The 20,160-nt window shown below is 45.3% G+C and overlaps 1 long non-coding RNA gene across 1 annotated transcript; it reads left to right on the top strand.

Moving 5' to 3' along the window:
• The first annotated feature begins 251 nt into the window (after window positions 1-251).
• On the top strand, window positions 252-2,293 carry LOC311317895. The gene is made up of 3 exons (XR_014630775.1): window positions 252-574; window positions 732-842; window positions 2,177-2,293. It is a non-coding gene; the product is annotated as an uncharacterized lncRNA (long non-coding RNA).
• Window positions 2,294-20,160: the final 17,867 nt, after the last annotated feature.

Genomic DNA, 20,160 nt, shown 5'->3' with positions numbered 1-20,160 from the left:
CTCTAAAGAAAGTGCTAACAGAGGCCCCTATCCTAGCTTACGCAGACTTCTCACAGCCATTTACCCTCTACACAGACGCCAGTCACCATGGGCTGGGAGCAGTACTCGCCCAAGTGCAGGGGGGTAAAGAGAGGGTGGTTGCCTATGCGAGCCGCAGTTTGCATCCTACAGAGCAGCATGACGCCAACTATAGCTCCTTCAAGCTTGAACTCCTCGCACTAAAGTGGGCAGTTACCGAAAAGTTCAAAGATTATTTGACTGGTGCCAAGTTTGTTGTTTACACCGATAATAATCCTGTGGCCCATTTGCAGACGGCGAAACTGGGTGCAGTGGAACAACGCTGGGCAGCCCAACTGGCATCCTTTGACTTTGAGGTGAAATATCGTGCTGGCAGAGAAAATGTGAATGCGGATGCTTTGTCGCGATTCCCCACACCTAAACACCCCCCACAGCAACTCAGTCCTAGAGACGTAACCGCATCAGCTGTGGTGACCCACCAGGATGGCGCCCCAGAAGGCCGCATCGACTGGGAACAGGAACAAGTAGCTGACCCTGAGATCCGCACTGTGAGAAGGTATGTGGAACAAGGGCATTGCCCTACGGGCCGACAACAGGAGATACACACCACTGGGACAGCAAGGTTGTTGAAACAATTCAGGCGGCTCAGCCTACGGGATGGGGTTTTGTGTCGCCGATTCACTGACCCTAACACCTCAGAGCAATTGTTTCAGGTTGTGTGTCCAGGCCCCCGGCGTCAGATGGTATGGGAACAACACCACAAGTCTGCGGCACATGCTGGAGCGGGAAGGACGCTGCTGACGCTGAGGCGCCGGTTCTTCTGGGTAGGCATGGAGACACAGGTGCGCCAATTCCAAGCAGAGTGTGTTACATGCAGTTTGCAACGTGACAAGGTAGAACCACGAGCCCCCTTGAACCCAGTAACCGTTACCTTCCCCCTTGAGGTAGTCGCTCTTGACTTTCTAACACTCGGTCGACCAAACGACTACTATCAAAACATACTAGTGATGACTGATATGTTTACGCGTTACACATGGGCCGTAGCTACCCGCGATCAGACAGCCAGGACCACTGTACGAGCAATCTATTCTGAGATCGTGCGGCACTTTGGGTGCCCCGTCCGTTTTCATTCAGACCAGGGCCCCAATTTCGAGTCTGACTTGATGCAGCAGCTATGCGAGATGTATGGAGTCACTAAGAGCAGGACAACACCTTACCACCCTGCCGGGAATGGGCGTGTCGAACGCATGAACCAAACACTCCTTAACATGCTCCGTACCATGGGGGCCGAGAAACAGAGCCGCTGGCCAGAGTATTTATCCGAACTCCTACAGGCCTACAATAACACCGTACACAGTGCCACCGGCTTCGCGCCATCCTATCTGCTGCAGGGCCGACACCTCAGGCTCCCAGTAGATGTTGTGCTAGGGGTAGAACGGGAACAGCCAAGCAAGGGACTGACTGACTGGGTCGGAGGCCATCACAGGAAGCTGACATATGCGTATGAGCTAGCACGTGGTAGGATGGACAAGGCGGCCGAGCGGAGTAAGAGCCGCTACGACCAAAGAGCCAACGCGACTCCATTGTTAGCTGGGGAACGGGTGTGGGTGCGTGACCGGGGCCGACGAGGGTTGGGAAAGCTACATGGGGTATGGGACCCCGAGCCCTATCGTGTCGTCGAAGCCAAGGGAAACACGGGCGTAGTGTACAAAGTACAGCCGGAGAGGGGTGGGAGGGAGAAAGTCCTCCACCGGAATGCCCTGAAACTGTGCACGGTTCCCCCCTCGCAGAGGCCACCAGTGACTCTGCCAGAGAACCCTGTGAGACCTGCGAGCCCTACGCTCTTATATATCCCCGTCCCTGTCCGACATGTACCCGCGCCTGACGCCAACCCTGACGCGGCCGCCGAGCCAAGGCGCGCAGTCCCTGTCCCTGTCCGACATGTACCCGCCAATGACTACAACCCTGACGCAGCCGCTGAGCCAAGGCGCTCAACCCGGCCAAATATAGGCATCCCACCACCCCGCTATAGACTCTGAATGGCAGAGACTGCCAACATTTCACAATGGGGAGATGTGACGAGGTCCATTTTTGTACTACCTGTATGTGTTTTTCGCTGTGCTGTGACCGTTTGTTTACTCCCAACCCTGATGATTAGAGCTGGGCAAAGGGGGCGGCAACCATCGTCGGTGAGTGAGAGGACAATCAGGACTGAACCGGGAACACCTGTGTCTCACAGCCTGCTATAAAGAGCACACTGCCCCGGCAGAACGGGGGTTGTGTGGGGACGGAAATCGGAGCGTGTGCTTGCCTGGAGGACTATCCCGGTGCTACGGCGGCGAAAGAGAAACGCGCACGTGAATTGACTGTCAGCTAACGTTACCTAGTCACCAGCTACAGCGCCGGAGCCGAGGAAGACTGCGGCGATCAGCGGGACCTGTGAGAGCGGTGGACCAGAGGGAGTTGCTGCAGACGTGAGCCGTCAGGGAACCGGAGCGAGAGAGTGCTGCTCGCTGGATAGCCTACCCCGATCAGCGGCCGGCCTGACTACGCCCCGATCCTGAACCAACCTGTGCTGGGGAGCGCGTCATACTACAGTGGAGTGTCGGTGTCCCGACATCCTCTCCGAAGTTAAGTAGGCTACTGTGCTCTGACCTGTTTAATTATTCGTATGGACATTAAGAACCGCCTTGCTATTTTAGTATTTTATAAGAGACATTTAGAAACAGCCCTGGCATTTTAGTAATAGCCTACATGGACATTGACTGGGCCTATTATTTTATATTTTGTGCGAATAAGTGTACCATACAGCCAGCCATTGACTTAAATCTTTGACTTTTTAATTGCCGCTTGGCTGGCCCGGCTATCTGTTTACCAAGTGGATATTGGATAATTTTGTGGATTAACCGAACACTCCTGGAAGACCCTGCCCTCTCAATTGGATTGCCGTAGTTGCTGTGATAGTTTTGTAGTGTTGGTTTGCCGTGGACACCCCCTAGTGGTTAAAGGACTCAGTGGTCCCCTTTTTTCGTGTGAGAACTGACACTTGTTTCCAATCCGCAGTATACGTGGCAGGGTGGAGCTCCACCAACCAGCTCTCCCGGTCCAGGAGGCCGTCGGGAGAAATCCCCTAAGACTATCGATCCAAGTCACCCTGGGCGGTGAAAACCTCCTTGTGCACAGTCCTACAGTATTGTAAAATAAGAATAAAACTTAACTCCGTTCATACTTTGCAACTGTTTCAGAATCTGTATACTCTGTTCAACCCTGAGATAAAGAACTATAAAGCCTGGTAATAGTGGAGTGCTAATACTCCCAGAAAGTATTTAGCTGGCGTTGTCGGAACCACCTTTGGATAGTCCACCTTGGGACATGTGCGTGTGCGCACGTGCGTGCATATGTGTGTGGGTGTGCGCACATGTGCCTGTGTGAGTTAACGGGCGCGTCTCTGTGTAATTGTCTGTTTTTACACTCAATACCAAGACGCATTTCTGTCATTTCATTGCAGTTTGGAGCAGGGAAGCGAGGCATTGTTTTCTGCAAGACATAAGCGATGGCTCCAATCAGGAGCCAGAAGAGGAGCAGCATGGAGCAGAAGGCAAAGTATCCAGTGTAACAACACAGTATTGATCCACAGGAGTGCACAATGGGAACCGAGGAGGAGACGTTGGATGTGAACAAGACACATGCTGAGTTGATTGCTAATTCACAAAGCACATCATCTGGAACAATCATCTGGAACAAAAGCTAGAGGCAACGACCAGAACACTGTAATAAACCTTTGTAGGGTAGACAGGTCTACTGTCAAACCCACTAGATGAATCAAAAGACAACAGGACTAGGCCTAGGACAGAGACATAACTTGCTGGGTTTCCAAGATCCCCGGGATCTGCGCGAGTCGACGCAGCTCAGCGTAGCACTATGAGCCCTCGTCTGGGGGAGGCTGGCAGCGGCAACGCGGAAACGAAACCAACAAAATGGGAGTGGTCAAACCCGCCAGCAGCAGGATTGGAGCAGCAGGGGAACGCTCTAGGAGGACGACCCACCCTGGATAACTAACAACCCCAGGCCCACCCTGGATAACTAACAACCCCAGGCCCACCCTGGATAACTAACAACCCCAGGCCCACCCTGGATAACTAACAACCCCAGGCCCACACTGGATAACTACTGCCAGTCACACAATGTTTTGCTGTGGTGGTGGCAGCGACAAATTAAACTGACCGTGATCTGACCATCCTGATCTGACCATCTTCAGCAGTGTTCTACAGTGTTCTGTGCTGTACTGTGTTCTACAATGTGTTATAAAAATGTGTTCTTTTCCTACCGCCAGCACCACTGCTGCCACAGCTCCGTCCACGGCGACACATCAAAGCGTTACTGACACAAACCAACCAATAAACGTGTGCCACCGAAAACATCACCTCTCGCCGGAGGTAAAAAAAAAAAAAATCAATGCCCCTTAATTCCAATAACCTGTTATCACAGCTACTTTGTCAACTGAGTAACATGGCGGTGTGTACTGCTAAGTTGTGGGATGAAAAAATAATGCACCTTGATTACAGTAACCCGTAATCGCTAGTGGTCGGGATGGACAACGATGCGCACAAGGGCGGTCTCCTGCTTGGCCCATGGTTAAGGTGTGGGTAAGTGTCGGGGCACGTGTGGCCGTGGTATTGCGCTAGCACTGCTGATCGGCTGTGATGATGCGGAGGATGATTACCTGGTATTAACCCTGGCGGTTCGGGTATTATTATCATTTTCCTGGAGCTTGCTCGATCATCTCGTTAAGAGAGATCAGGGAAGAATTTTTACAGCTCACTTTTCTGGCCCCCGGGTGATACTGTTTTTTTGCTTCCCTCTAGAATATGTAGGGGTGGGACCTATGCCCCTCCCCCCATTGCTCTCTGTAAAGCACATTGTGTTGCCTCTGTGTATGAAATGCCCTATACAAATAAAGTTTGATTTGATTAAGATGAACCCTGATGATCAGATAGCCTCACATCTGCTCTAGACAGATGTTTGCCCATGATACTGGTGAATGTGTGTGTGTGTGTGTGTGTGTGTGTGTGTGTGTGTGTGTTTGCATGCATGTTTAGTTCTCTCGCTTTCTCTCTCTCTCTCTCTCTCTCTCACTCTCTCTCACACACACACACACACACACACACACACACACACACACACACACACACACACACACACACTCATCCCCTTCCCCCAAACAGAATAACAGAACCTTCTAGAAATATGAGGCAGTGTCAGGTCTTTCTTCCTCATTGCATTCATAAAGACTGTATATCCCCTCAGCCTGTCTGTTTGAACTCGCCACCAAATACACACACACACACACACCCGCACACACACACACACACACACACACACACATATTAGGACGGGAGACCATGAGTCATTCAAATACATCCACGCGTCCCTTTTATTTCTCCTGCTTCTCTAATCTGCCAGGGAAATCAAGCCACCCACTCATCCTCCCTCCCTCCCTCTCTCTCTCTCTCTCTCTCTGTCTCTGAGGCGTGCGACAATATGCCACTGCACTCAATAGCCAAACTCTCAAAGAAACAGAAGCCCACTTCAGGACCACTGTTTGTCCACAGACATAATATAAGCAAAATAAAAATACAAAAGTAACCATTTGCTTTTCCTGTTTCGTTCACTGATGGTCTATGACTGGCTTCTTATAGTCACAGCATCAGCGTGTTTATACGACTGACTCTTTCAGTAGTGCCAGAAGCTGCTGCACATAGCTACAGACAGGGTCTAATCTCCAGAGCAATCAAGACGGATCATTATAAACCAGACTAGCAGGCTAGGACTACGGATGGCCTTTTCATGCCAAATGTGTGTGTGTGTGTGTGTATCAGGGAGAGAGAGAGAGTGTGTGTGTGTTGTGTGTGCTTGTGTATGTGTGTGCATGCTATGAATGTGCATGTGTATGTGTGTGCGTTTGTGTGCGTGTGTGAAAAATATGTGCGTGGCCTTTTCAGCTTCCTCGGTTTGAATAAAACATATTGACTATTAATGATGACAGTGTGGAGTTGTGCAATATTCATTATGCACAACCGGTCTAATGTAACTTTTATAACTCGCACAAACAGATTGGATCTGACGTCCTCTTCAACCTTTCTTTTCACACTTTAAGTTCTTCCTTTTCTTCATCGACACAGTCCATTCACGTATGTCTCTGTTTCATCAGGACATTTTTTATTCATATAGGATGATTCCATGGATGAAAGGGAGACTGGTGTGGCTGTGATGCCGTGTTCACAGGGACATTATGTCCACAGGGTACACTGTTTTTCATTGTCAATGTACACATTTTCTCTTGTTGGGCAAACATACAGTGCATCTGGAAAGTACTCACACCCCTTCACTTTTTTCTCATTTTGTTATGTTAGAGCCTTATTAAAAATGGATTCAATTCTTTTTTTTCCTCAAAAATCTACACACAATACCTCATAATGACAAAGTGAAAAAAGTTTTTGAGACATTTTTGCAAATGTATAGAATAAAAAAATAAATAATCTAATGTTCATAAGTATTCCATTTTGGCCCTGGTGATTTTCCTTTGGCTCTGGCTAAAATCTATTTGGGGGGGCGCCAAAAAATCCTGTATGCAGGAAAAACCCTGTATGAGTGTTCATGCGTGATGGGTAGATAGATAGTCACATTTCACAGCAGTAGTCACAGTGGATAATAACACACAACACACACACACAGTTTTTTTTTGTGGTATTTTTAAAGATTCCTATGATGGGGCTGGTGGAGGTGATGCCAGCTCAGAGAGACAAAATGCGGAGAAAGCCCTGGAGAGTATAGGGAGGAGAGAGGATGCAGACAGAGTGAATAACCAAACCAGCGAGGAGCCAGGAGGGACCAAGGGTGGATGAGGTCAACCTGGACTTCCTTCCTGCCAGGTGCTCTGCAGTCAGGGCCGGTCTGGTAAGAGTGTCTGTGTCTGTGTGTGTGTGTGTGTGTGTGTGTGTGTGTGTAGGTGCGTTGGTTCATACTGCCAAATCTAACCAATCAATCCAAACTGAGTTTTACTTTGCTGGGACTGTTGGAAACATGACACAAGTGATGATGGTGATTATTTTTGCCCCAGCGACAGCGCATGTTTTTGGTGGTGTGTGTTTTTGTGTTCGTTAGCACATTAAAACTTTCGATAAGCAGATGCTGACCCACCAGCTGAGACTCCATTCACCTCTGGGAACGCAGATGCACTTTTAACAATACCAGCATGATGCAGACAGCTATACAGGTTGGACACACACACATACACACTCTCACAGACACACTCTCTCTCTCTCTCTCTCTCTCTCTCTCTCTCAGACAGACACACCCACAGCTCAAGTTGTACCTTTCCATCAATAATGTATCCTGACAGGATGTCTAACATACTGTGACTGTGTGTGTGTGTCCTCTGCTTCAGGATTTGATCACGGTGTCTCTGCTGCAGGCCGGCTGCAACCCCAAAGACCCTGGGAGTGGAGGGGATCGTCGACCCGGCCGAGTGATTGCGAGGCCTGCAGGGGATCGTCGACACTGCCCCACAGTCACAACAGCCCAGGCGTGTTCAAGCACAGTGCTCCCGGTACTGGGCTGGGAAGTAGTAAGCACTCCTAAGACCCGGTCCCTCACATTGACTACCCCACCACACTCTGTCTCACTACCTTCCCCACCTGGTCCTGGTCCTAACCAGCTACAAACTGTCCTCTCCCCCCAACAGTGCAATCAAAGACAGATGACCCGTACACAGACAGTTCTGTCCTACTCCCAGTAACAATGCTCAACACTCCCAGCTCTTTCTCTTGCAGAGGCCCTGACAGAGTGTGAGTTGCAGGTGGTTGAAACATTGAAACATTGGAAGAAACATTGAAGTTTATAAAGTCAAATGTTTTATGTAGGCTGTTTGAGACCTTGATACGTGGGAGTTAAGAAGAGAAGCCTACAAGCAAACCACGGTAGGTTGGAGTGCAATGAAAGTACAATGACAAGACTTGCCAACTCCACCATTAACAGGGAGAGGAGACGAGCACATGGTAGTCTGGGGGCTGCAGGTGTTATGCCGAAAGTGTCCCCCTGACAGAATTTTTTAGGAGTGTTCGCCCAGCAGAAAAACTGACATATATATCTAATATACTCAATTCCTACTTTTAATACAGCCACGATCCACTTCTCACAGTTCTGGATGTCCCCAACTGCATGGGTACAAAAAGACAGTCATAGACAGTGCACCAACAACTAGATTGATAGCTGCTATCCTTCATGCATTTATTATATTGTTTAAAATGCATAGAGAGCTAAGATAATACTGTTTGCGAAAACAGCAAATGCATAAAGTATATAACTATCAATTTAAAGCTGAATAACTAACCAACATGGTTCTCAGCAGGAAACCGGTGGTCTGTCCGCTCCAAGTAGGAAATGAGTCCTTACCCCAAGTGAAGGAGTTCAAGTATCTGGGGGTCTTGTTCACGAGTGAGGGAAACATGGAGAGGGAGTTTGGCCGGAGAATCGGAGCAGCTGGTGCGGTTCTGCAGTCGCTTTACCGCAGTGTTGTGACGAAAAGAGAGCTGAGCCAAAAGGCAAAGCTCTCGATCTACCGGTCTATCTTCGTCCCCACCCTCACCTATGGTCATGAAGGATGGGTCATGACCAAAAGAACGAGATCACGGATACAAGCGGCCGAAATGAGTTTTCTCCATCCAGAGGGTGGCTAGGGTCTTCCTGAGAGATCGGGTGAGAAGTTCAGTCATCCGGGAGACACTCGGAGTAGAGCCGCTGCTCCTTTGCGTCGAAAGGAGCTAGTTGAGGTGGTTCAGGCATCTTGTGAGGATGCCTCCTTGGCGCCTCCCTAGGGAGGTGTTCCAGGCATGTCCGGCTGGGAGGAGGCCGCTTGGTAGACCCAGGACTAGGTGGCGAGATTACATCTCTGCACTGGCCTGTGAGCGGCTAAAGATTCCCCAGGCAGAGCTGGTTGATGCTGCGAGGGAAAGGGATGTCTGGGGCCCCCTGCTGGAACTGCTGCCTCCGCGACCTGACCAGACTGTGATCATTGTAGCCTGATTACAGAACATTCAGCTAAACCAGCTGGCCACACAACCAATATGGAATTGAGGAGGAAGAATTGGTCTTAGAACCTTTGAAGAAACCTCTTTTTTAAACCATTTCATAGATAGATGGGACAAGGTGTGAAAAACCCAGAGTTTCCGCACTAATTTGCATTTGCAAATTGGTATGGCGAAGCCAGGCTGTCAACTCAACTCATTATTTTTTAACTTGCATTGATTATAAGGAGTAAATACACATGTTCATGTTAGCTTGCTGTCTCATATGTACGAGTTTGCTATCTCATATGTAAGTACTGTGTCCGTCAGCAGGATTGCTACCAAACTGAATTGCACAATAATCAGTGGAGGGAAGACTGATAAATTTGGGAGCGCATCCAAATCATGGGGCAGAACCACAAATTAAAACAAAATCCTGCGCCATTCATTGTTCAACTTTTGGTTTTGACAGGAGGATTCCTCCATCAAATGTACAAGTAAACTATGCTCTGGGTATTGTGAGTCTTTTCCCATACCTCCAAGATCCGTTTTCGAAGAATGGATATGCAAGTTCATGTTAACCCAAATAACAGTGACACTTGAGCAGAAATGAACAGAAACACTCATACTGTATCTTCTTAAATGTTTTGTGATATTGAGTGCTGAAACTTGAATGTATGTTTAAACAGAGCCCTGCATTATCAATCATCCATGTCTCTTTGCATTCTGTTTCGAAAAAGGAACACTACTATGATCCCAATGGCAATACTGGCTACCTTGCATCGAGGATCAAGACGACTCAACGCAACACCCCTAGTCAGTCCCCGAGGCATTCCACGACTGTTCATCAAAACAGCCCAACAGCTCCACAAGAATCTCTGGTAACTGGTGATCAGCTTTTTGGTGACAAGTGCAAGGAGGCTATATCTACAATGAGGCACTCCACGGATGAGTTGATTGTCAAAGACAGGATGAGGGTGACTTTCTGTTACCGACAGAAGATAGTTCATGATGAGGATGTAGCTGCATCGGTCCTGGATGTGTTCCCACGTTTCTTGGATGTGGCAGGATTGGTGAGTTTCTCCTTTTTTAGCTGCAGCTTGAATATATGACCCTGTAAACTACCTTCATGTGAAGTGTACTATACCAACAGTCTAATTCAAATAAAGAGCCTGATGTGCTTAAGGACTCATTTGTGGACTGTGATTGGCTAATTGGGTTTGTGTAGCCAATCACAGTCCAGAAATGTGTCCTTCAGTACTTAAAGGAGTAGTAAAGGGAAAATGCATGTTAAGCCCTGTTTTAAGGTTACTTATGATCATATACAATGGTTCAGATGAAAACGTTTACAAAAATAGCATTTTCGAGAAAGTTGATAATTGCTCTACCACCGTTTTGGTCATACAATGAATGTGGATGGGCATCTTGAAAAATCATTCAAAAACATGTTAAACTCTCGATTTCAAAGTTTCTGCATGGACTATACCCGGGCAAGAACTTGAGTTTAAAATGTGGACGGCCAGGATGCCTGTTATCGTTTTGTACCTACAGTGTATAGTATAATGGCTTCAGAAAACACATTCAGTCTGTACATGCTGGTGGAGCACCAGATCATCCAGTAGACACCAGCCAGGACATTGGCACACCAATAGAATGCGACATGGAGTCTTCAAGTTACGTGCTGGTATGTACAACCTCTGCTGCCACTTCAGCAGGTCTTCGGTACTTCACACAGTGTTCCTGTTGCATCTCATTTGCCATCTATGTGTGGTTCAGTTGTTGCACACTTGCAAGGGTCGGGTCTCTCTGAAAGTACAGTTCAAACAATAGTAAATTCTATGGAAGAAGTTGTTAATGATGTTCAAAGTCAAGCACGAGATGCTGTTCTGAAAGCCTTTTCCAGTGAAACGAGTTCAGATCTTACCCAAAAGATACATCAGTGCTTCAACAGTTTAGATAATCCCTTTTCAACATTTAACACTGAGGCAAAGAGACAGAAGTATTATCATGAGTAGTGGGAAATAGTCGAACCTGAAGAGCATGTCCTGGGAGTGAGATTAGATGTATGTACTGTAGAAATACAACAACAGGTGTATACAGTGAAGTTCCAGTAACAGACAAGTATATGTATGTACCCATTCTTGGCACTCTTAAATCCATGTTCAAAAATAGCGAAATAAGAGATGCCTTCTTACAAGACAAACTAAGTGAAAATGGAATATACAGAGATATTCATGATGGTTCATATTTTCAAAACCATCCACTCTTCTCTCGACACAGGCATGCTCTTCAACTTCTAATCTATTATGATGATTTCGAAACCACCAACCCTTTAGGTTCTAAAAGAGGGATTCACAAACTTGGGTGCATCTATTTTACTTTAAAAAACCTTCCATCTAAGTGTAACTCTGTGCTAATGAATGTACATCTTATTGCTCTTGTTCACACTGCAGATGTGAAGACTTATGGTTTTGATGAGATACTGAAACCTCTTATTGCAGATTTAGGTATATTAGAAACACAAGGGGTACAACTTCCTTTTTTTGATGAACCTTTGATGGGTACCGTTTTTCAAACAACAGGAGATAATCTTGCACATAATGCTTCATTGGGTTATGTTGAATCCTTTAGTGCAACACATAAGTAAGGAAGAAATGCAGTCTATTTTTTCTGAGGATCATCCTGATCTAGTTTTGCACTCAAAAGAGCTTTATACTGAGCAGTGTAAGGAACTAAATGACAATCCTACTCTACAGTCAGTGTATGGTGTCAAAAAGGCCTGTTTGTTTTAATTCATTGCAGTATTTCCATAGCTCTGACAACTACGCAGTTGACATAATGAATGATTTGTTAGAGGGTGTTGTGCAGTATGAGCTTAACTTAGTTTTCCTTTATCTTGTTAAACAGGGCTATGTTTCTATGGGATTACTTTCCGAGAGGAGTCACAGTTTTAACTATGGTTATACAAATCGTAAAAATAAAAGCCAAGTGGGCTACAAATGGATGATACAACCAAACACCTGGGAATGAATGCCACTCAATCATGGTGTGTACTGTGCAATACTCCTCTTACAGTATATTTGGTGATGTTATTGAAAGGAATAATCATCATTGGAGCCTCCTCCTCCTCTTGCTGCAGATTGTCAATTTTCTCCCCTATTTTATCTGATGGTATGGTATGTTACTTGAAGCATCTCATATGTGATCACCATGCTCTTTTTAAGTCATTATATCCTGATAAGAATTTGATTCCCAAGCATCATCTTATGCTACATTATCCTAGATGCATTTAAACAATTGGCCCTCTTCTGCATTTTTAGTGCATGAGATTCAAATCAAAAGAGATACTTTAAAAGGTCACATCACTAAAACACTAGTAAAGCAGCATCAACGTCAATTGGCATTTCAGTATGAAATGTATGGCTTCAAGAGATTTGAGTTTGGTCCTGTAAGAGCAAAGACGATCTCTGACTTGAAGGGTGGAGAAATACTTAGAATAGCATTGAATTTAGAACCATTGTTAGATGTCTCTACAACCACGTGGGTCAGAAATTACGGGACTGCGTACCAGGTTGGTTTATTTGTTTGTACAGGAACACACCATGAGCTCCCAGTCTTAAAAAAAATCAGTAATATTGTCATACATGAAGGGCGTGCAGTAGTATTGTCTTGTAGAGTAGACACCCTCTACTTTGATGAACACTTTAATGCATATTACATTGTAGAAATGGAGGATGACCTGTCTATTGTTCACTAAGAGCAGCTCATTTATTTCAAACCCTTTGATAGACAGTACTCAAATAAGGAGAACAACAAAATGTAGGCCTATGTTGTTCCATACTGTTGTATGTTTGTGTGTGGTGCATCTCATTCAAAATGGAATAGAAACAAAGAACATTATGTAATGTTTATTTTGAGTTAGCAGAGTAGAATCATTTTTACAGATAAGCCTAATTATTACTGAATGTACACCCTGTAATATGTAGCTCACACCTACAGAGCTAGCAAGTAACACTACATTAGTGTTGACATTTAACACTGGTACTGGAACACTGGTGTCATCCAGTAGAGTCAAATCCCAACTCTCCACAGAATGAAAATGCTAACTCCAACAGAGTGTTAAAATGCAAACACTCAACACTGGTGTCATCCTGTAGAGTCAAATCCCAACTCTCCACAGAGAATAATTTACTATAAAATACTAACTCCAACAGAGTGTCAAATCCCAACTCTCCACTGAGAATAATTTACTATCAAATACTAACTCCAACAGAGTGTCAAAATGTCAACTCTCAAAAGAGTTGAAGTAACTATTTGTGGTGTGGACCCATATAGACACTTTGAAAGTGTTGAAATTAACTCTTATAGTGTTATTTTGAGTATGCTGATTTTGCTGTGTATGTACCGCACATGCTTGGGTAATCATTGCTAACCCTGACTGTTCACTTGTGTCACAGCAGCTCTTTAAAGGGTTCCACATATGCTAAACTCAATCGAAAATGTATTTTTCACCCTCATTTCGGTTTTTGAGAGTCTTACTGATATGCCCAGTCCCAATTCCTAACACTCGCTGCTCTCTCTGTATTGCCCGTGAGCGCTTTCCCCCCCTCCCCCCTCCTATCAATTGCTTCATTTTCCGGAAGTGGGGGCCCTGACGTCACGTTTTTTTAAAAATTGGCATACTTCGCCCCTGATTAGCATATGTAGATTGTTGTGTAGGCCACCTTATCATTTACCTAGCCTCTCGTCTCCAGTCTCTCCTACGAGGATGGACATTAAATTTGGTAAACGGTGCCATGTCCTTGGCTGTTCTCTAACAAACAAGCCTCTCCACTCCCTCTCACGCGATGAAATAAAGGATAAGTGGTTGAATTTTATTTATAATTGTAATATTCCCGAAACCCTTCCTAAATCAGTCTTAGTGTGCGCTGCGCACTTTACTCGCGAATCGTTCATAAATCTCGGCCAGTTTGAACAAGGACTTGCAAAGTTCCTGCTTCTAAGGAACGATGCTATACCAACTGTTCGTGAAGACGCTGAAACTGTAAGTACAAAAATACCAAACTCCACGAGTTGTGCTTTGTGTGTGTGGATGGTGGCTGTTGTAGCCGGCGCGCTAACGTTAGTATTATTCTAACAGGCACTTAGATTGTTTACAGTTGGCTCGCCTATTTGCTATTTTGGTAATAACGTTAGGCCTATGTGACTGCTATTTTAGCCTCCTGGTTTAACTAAAAAGGCTCGGGTACATTAGCCAACAAGTTGCTGGTAAGCTATAGACCTTTTTCTGTGCAACGTGATCATCCTGTTTCGAAATTGCACACGCATCGCTGTAATGACACCTGTCAATAGAATTGATGCATTTGATTGATGCACCTGGTGGCAACCCTAACCCTAACGGCTGGTGGTTGTCGTTTTCTGGATCGCTAGGCGGGTCAAAATCGTAAGGAACCAAATTAGCTGCCATCTTTTCAAAACAGCAAAGTGGGCGGTAACATTACCTGGCGGGAACTAATTTAAATAAATAATTAGCATACTCTGAATCAAGTCAATTCAGCCTGGGGGGGGGGATACTAAAATAGCCCTGATAAATAAATACATGTTTATTCAGACCAAAGGACATTATAGAGCACATTTTCGGGACCAAAGGTAGAGATAGAAGGTAGGTTAAATTAGCATATGTGGAACCCTTTAAGGTATCTCTAAGATTAAGCATAATGTGGTTTCACGCTGTATAGGAAAGGAGCAGGTGTTGTACGGCAGAGTTTTATTGAATTCTATACTAATACAGTGTTTTATGCAGAGATGTGCCCATCAAAAACACCATACCAATACACCAGGTACAACCCTACATTATCATTTATTTTTCTACTCGTGACAACCAGTGCTGCTCTGGACTGTTTTCACAGATGTGAACTGCTTCTGTTGTACTGACAGATGAACCACAAACACCTCGTCCATTGATGTTGTCCAGAGAGTGGTTTAATCTTTAATGTGTGGCGGTTCTTACAGCTGGGTTTGTACCCACCTCATTTTGTGGAGACTCTGTGATGACACTGGAGAGGTCACTTCAGTGGCTTGTTGCCAGGGGCTATAAAACACAATGGCTTTAGGGCAAACACACATACACACAAAATGTACACACACACATACTGTACAGACACAGATACACAGTTAATTCCTCTTTGGAAGTGTGCACGCACACGTGTGTGTGTGTGTGTGTGTGTGTGTGTGTGTGTGTGTGTGCATAGACATGTGCTGTAGTATACAGTAGGTGTACAGATGGGGGAACTTGGGAATAGTAACCTGACCCGCGGGATCCCAACGGACCGTCTGCGGCATTCTGCACCACCGCTCGCATGCCCATAGAGGAAGAAGTAATACTACTCATTGACCCATTGCTGTAGCTCATCTGGCACATTAGATAGATAGATAGATAGATAGATAGATAGATAGATAGATAGATAGATAGATAGATAGATAGATAGATAGATAGATAGATAGATAGATAGATAGATAGAGATACATCTTTATTTTTGTGTCACTCCTTAACAAACATTCCATCACATTATTACAAACGTGCAATAATAAAAAGTTAAGGACCACTCACAATGAGTTGTGAGACACAATATAGTTAAAAATCAAAATAGAATAGAGCGTACATAATAGTACTACACACATACAACAATACAATTGAGAATACAATACAGTATAGGGACATACAAAATACAGTATAAAGGACAATGAGGACTAAATGAATAGAGAGGAATAGAAATGGGTCAGTTTATGAAAGCTACTCTTCTTTTTAGGATGAGGTGGCAGGCTTTGGCGCATTCAAGGTCATTAAAAAATTCAAAGTGCCTAGAGAGGGAGATAAAAAGATCTGAGCGAATGTCCTTGTAAAGTTCACAGTGTAGTAGGGCGTGGGCTTCTGATTTGATGGAGCCACTGTTGCATAGTGTACAGAAACGACTCTCCACTTGAGTGTTAGTGTATCGACCGGTTTCTAGGGCTTAGGGTGCGACTCCACATCTAAACTTGGCAAGGGCCAAGCTTAGATGAGCCTACCTTGTTCTCAAACTCCTTGTTCTCCGTCTGGTTGTAATTTAATTATTATGAACAAAGCCTATTTATCTATAGTATCTATCTCTGTAACTGACGTTGGGTCTGTTACCTCATATGGAACAAGGTATTGGGACATGTAGAGGTTTAATACAGTAGGCTAGCTAACTAGCTAGCTAGCAGAGTGTTTTCATATGGAACATGGCTCGGTATTTGGTGCCCGGGACGGTGTCACATCCCAGTTGAATGCGTGCCAGAAACAAAACGCAAAACCCTCACTTTCACCCAATCTTTGTTGTTCTAGGCAAGTTAGCAATTGTTAGCCATTGTTAGCAATACTGTTATTTTGCACATTTGACTTAACAGACACCATGTCTTGACCCAACGTCAGTTACTGAGATAGATACTGTAGATAGATCTGTTCATAATAAAATTACATCCAGATGAAGAAAAAATCTGTTTGAGAACAAGGTAATAATAACAATACAACATTATCTGTATAGTACCTTTCATGCAGATAAATTAAGCTTAAAATGCTTTACAACAGAGCATTTAAATTAAAGAATGTGAAATTTAATGAGGCAATGATAAGGCTTGTCTTCATTCGTAGACTATAGGAGAAAGACACTGCGAGCCCAGCCTCCTAAATCTGCTCAAAGACGCCACCTGGCGGTGGTGCATCACTTAAATGAAATAACACCCGTCTGAAATCCCACAAGATTTCAAACGGGATTTCCCTGTCAAATACCGCAATGGTGAAATGCTGCGGGATGGATAATTTCTAACTACCCCCAACTGTACATCAATTTGAGTAGCTTTTATGTATTCGTTGTAGACGAGAGGAGAGAAGAGCAGAGGAGAGACTTTTGATACTCTTTATTGAGTCATCCTCACAAAACACTAAACATCAAACAATGTAAAACCACACAGTTATAGAGGGGTGAGGAGAGCAGAGGAGAGGAGTCTGAGGAGAGGAGAGCAGAGGAGATTGAGGAGAGCAGAGGGGAGGAGAGATGAGAGGGGAGAAGACGAGAGGGGAGCAGAGCAGAGGAGAGGGGAACATAGGAGAGGGGAGGAGGGTAGAGGAGAGTGGAGCAGAGGGGAGGAGAGATTGAGGAGAGCCAGAAACTCTCCATGGTATTCCTGGCTGGCTGACACATGTTAGTGAACAGCAGGTGCCGTTTTAGCATCTCACAGCCCAAGCCTCTCAGTCCACTCCCCTGTGTGTGTGTGTGTGTGTGTGTGTGTGTGTGTGTGTGTATTGGGTACTGTTCCTCTATCCAGAGAGGCTTACCCGCCTGAGGGTGGCTTTGGGGGTTCTGTCTTGGCAGGGGGGAATGGTAGTGTCCCACATCGCTAGTCACACACAAACACACACACACACACCAACACCACAAACTACAAACTAGCTAAAAAAAAAGCTAGTTTTTGCACCTGCAGTATCAACCAATTTTTTGTTGCACTAATGGCTGAACTAACTTCTCCTATAGTTTCACACAGCTACTTTGAAGTGAGGATAGACCCCCCCCCCCCCCCCACACACACACGCACTACAGTAGTTATTGATGTTGCTGTGTTGTCTGCACAGTGATAAGGTATGAATGATGTAGGTGTGGATCTGACCCCAGCAGTCTGCTACTGATCCATCAACAGAATAGCAGAGAAAACTGATGGTCTCTCTCACACACACACACACACACACACACACACACACACACACACACCCCTCTCTCTCTTCCGCTCATTCTGTCCAGCTCAGACCAATGATCGCTTTGAAAAGTAAAAGTATTGAAAAAGTCGATCCTAAAGTTGCATAGATATGAAAGATCACTTTCGGTAGAAGCTGCTTTTTTTAATCTTCCTCCAGTCAACATCCCCAGCTTCTTCAGGGCAGAGAGAGTGATGAGAGTTGAAAGCAGGATGCTGGACTGATCTGTCAGAGTGGACCCTCATATCTGACCTGACACCGCAACCCGCAATCTTTTATATCAATGTTCCTTTCTGTCAACACTGGGGAAAATAAGGTTTATCTCCCACGAGTGTGTACGCCTGTGTCTCTGTGTGTGTGTGTGTGTGTGTATGCGCGCGTGCGTGCGTGTGCCTTTGTGTGTGCTTGGGTGCCTGTGTATGTGAGCGCCTGTCTTCTTCTTCGTTTGGGTTTGATGTGTCCTCTCCCCCCCAGGCTTGGGGCCGAGGGGCTATCCTTTTACCACCCGAGCCTTCGGTGAGGGGTCACCCGGGCTATACATCCGGGCACGCCTCCAGGAGCCATGTCACCGTTTCGTCATCCACAACCGTCAGGCCATGCATTCCGTTGGTTGTCCGATATATCTGTGTGTCTGTCGTGCCCCTATTTGTGTGTGTGTGCCAGTGTATGTGCATGGGTGCCTGTGTGTGTATGCGTGTGACTGTGTGTGGGAGTGGGCCTCTTTAAATTCAATGTGGTTCATTTGTCATATACTGTACATACAGAACAATCTACATATACTATACTGTACAAGAAACAGTTGTTTAATTACATGCTTAAACTGTATACCTGTGTATGTTTTGCCTGGAGACCCTCCATATTGAATAGTTTTGCTTGGCTGGAACCCGGACTCCGGGACTCCCCAGTCTCCTCTCTGCGGGGATCCCCACCTGTCTGCTTTGTGTGGCTATGGAAACCAGGCTTTGTGTATGTGAAGTCTTTGCTTCATCCTCAGTGACTCTGTAAATTCCTCTCTGTCTGCCTGAAACCCCCGCCCCCCAAAAAAGCAATATCTTTCTGTAAGTGGGAATTTGGTCCCACTCAGCTCCGCTCTTACCTACACTCATCCGAACTTCAATATTTATCCACATCCCGTGGAGAGAGCAGCAACGACAGCGGCAGCGAATTTTAGAGGACCGTTCAGACCACTCCAGGCCACCTCCTTATTCAGTGTTGCACAATAGCCAAGCCAAGAGGCGTCGTTGAGCAAGCAAACTCAATTCGCCTGGCAGTAACTGCCTATATTTTAAACTAGTTGGTTTTTATGTGTTGCACTTTGTGTACATGTGTCTTGATGCTTTTAATGTCTCATGTAAAGCACTTTGAATTGCCTTTTTGCTGAAATGTGCTATCTAAATAATATAAATAAACTTGCCTAGCCTTGCCTATATTCTTTGTATTATATTGTGTAGCCTATATTGTACATCATATTGTATATTGTGTAGGCTATATTGACATTGTCAATAAGCAAGATGAAGGCATTATTATTGAAGTTGCTACTGGGACTTAAGAGATTTTGACCCTCGACAAGATCCAGAGTTACTCTAGCAAATCACTTCCTCCTCTTTTTTGCTGTCACTTCTAAGGAAGCGTAGCAATGAGAGATGGTTTGTACTGTAGACGCGATCGATTGGAATGTAGCTAAACATTGTAGCCTATCAGCGCTGTTTCCAGCTAACGTTAGTGAGCTACTCTTGACCCTAGCCTTTATCACGCCTCATATTTAGCTGGTAATAAAACAAAACATTTGCTTTCATAATCTGTGAGAATCAGTTTGAATTTCATCTAGGAAATATAGTTTTGAAGTGTAGAAACAAGAGCTGGATTTGTAGATGCAATCTATTGAAATGAGTCAGTTCGCAATGGCTCATATACGTAGCTAATAATTAACTTAATCCACTTGAACAATGTCTTAGCTATCATCTGTGTGTTATTCCAATTCAGATTGTATTTTAAAAGCGTATAAACATAGTGTAGCTATAAACGTGATTCGGTCACTGGGGTTGGTGAGGGTCTTATGCACTTATTGATGTAGCTACATGTCGGTCAGTTATATCAGTTAGTTGTAGACGTCAGCAAATTCAGAATCAGTCAGAGGGGGACACCAGCCTTGTTGAAGAGGCTGATGGCGGTGGAGAAGAAGCTGCCTCTGTGGCGAGTGGTCAAGGTCCTGATGGACCACAGCCTCCTGCCTGAGGGGAGTGGCACGACAAGATTATGGCCAGGGTGGGATGGGTCAGCCACAATCTTCCTGGCCCACTTCAGGAT

This window comes from Borostomias antarcticus, assembly GCF_949987555.1.
Source record: "Borostomias antarcticus genome assembly, chromosome: 1".
NCBI classification, from domain to species: Eukaryota; Metazoa; Chordata; class Actinopteri; order Stomiiformes; family Stomiidae; genus Borostomias; species Borostomias antarcticus.
Note: the sequence above shows the minus strand (reverse complement) of the source record. Positions and strands in the feature narration are given on the sequence as shown.